Source organism: Natator depressus, chromosome 11 (assembly GCF_965152275.1).
Source record: "Natator depressus isolate rNatDep1 chromosome 11, rNatDep2.hap1, whole genome shotgun sequence".
Taxonomy (NCBI): Eukaryota; Metazoa; Chordata; order Testudines; family Cheloniidae; genus Natator; species Natator depressus.
The window spans coordinates 72626980-72628378 of record NC_134244.1 but is presented as its reverse complement, the minus strand read 5'-3'; the positions used below and the strand labels follow the sequence as shown (position 1 = coordinate 72628378).

Sequence of the window (1399 nt, the reverse complement as noted above, 5' to 3'; positions counted from 1 at the left end):
TGGAGACCCGCCCCACATCCCCAGCATTTCCCCCCCGCATGGACGGCCTTTTGGGGGAGGCTCAGCCTCCCCTGGCCTCTGATACGGGCTGCCCGTGCTCAGCTCCTTCCACGCGCTGGAGAGGAGCAGCACCCAGGGGTGGGGCTGAGCCGGGGGGCGCTGGGTGAGGGGCAGAGGCCTCGGGAGCTGAGACCGCAGGGACACAGCGTGAGGCACCATCCCAGGCATCCCCATGAAAGGAGCAGAACAGGGTTTCCTTGGGGTGGGGAGCGTATGGAGAGCGTCCCAGGGTCGGTGGAGATGTATTGCCCTGGTGAGCAAGTGTGGCTAAAACACAGGCCTCGCTGTGAGCAGGATTTGAACCTGCGCAGGGAAACCCGATTGGATTTCGAGTCCAACGCCTTAACCTCTCGGCCATCACAGCTGTGAGTGACGTGACCCCCTCAGGCCCGAGAAACTGGTAAATAATCACAGTGCCCAGGCCTGAAGTCATCAGAAACACAGAATTCAAACAGGAAACCTGGCTCCCAAAGCGCAGGGGGATTTGGGGTTCTCATTGCTTAGCCATGTGGTTAAACATGAAACCAACCCCTTCCTGTGGGGCCTGTAATTGTTTAAAGATAGGGACATGGAGACAGGGAGAGGTTCACTGACCTGCAACTGGACCGAGATCAACTCCCCTCAAACCAGCTCATTCCTCACCGGTTTCTGAATGGTCATCACGTCATACAGACGTTTGCTCACTCCTGCCCTGGGCAGAAGAGAACCCCAGTGCCCTGGAGGTGAGAGGCCCGGACTGTGTCCCCGGAGTCCCGGGGCATCGTCCCTGCCCTGAGGCTGTGGCTGCACTGGGGAGTTTCTGTTTTGGGTGGGCAGGGGCCAGTGAGGCTCAAGCCAGCTCCGACGTCGGGGTCTGGGGAGGGTATGCTACTTCCACCCCCTGACTCACCTCAGCAGGCCACCCGCCTGTCTGGACTTGGGGGGCCTACCACCAAAAATTATAACTCAAAGGTGGGGGGGCGCTCAAAAAGTTTGAGGTGCAGGGAGGAGGTAGCTAGGGGCTGTGTCTGGGCAGAGGGTAGCTCAGGGTGCAGGGAGAGGGGTAGCTAGGGGCTGTGTCTGGGCAGAGGGTAGCTCAGGGTGCAGGGAGACTCCTAGGGGCTGTGCATAGGGGTGTGCAGGGGGGTAGCTCAGGGTGCAGGGAGGGGGGTAGCTAGGGGCTGTATCTGGGCAGAGGGTAGCTCAGGGTGCAGTGACGGGGGTAGCTAGGGGCTGTGTCTGGGCAGAGGGTAGCTCAGGGTGCAGGGAGGAGGTAGCTAGGGTCTGTGTGCTCTCAGGGCTCCCCTGCGGTCCCTGTACCCTGAGGGCTCTGCCAGCCACAAAGCAGCCGGGTCCCCCC

At 61.3% G+C, this 1399-nt stretch overlaps 1 non-coding gene across 1 annotated transcript; it reads right to left on the bottom strand.

Annotated features, from left to right (window-relative positions):
* Positions 1 to 342: 342 nt before the first annotated feature.
* TRNAS-CGA (transfer RNA serine (anticodon CGA)) lies at positions 343 to 424 on the bottom strand. Its single transcript has one exon. It is a non-coding gene; the product is annotated as a tRNA-Ser (tRNA).
* Positions 425 to 1399: the final 975 nt, after the last annotated feature.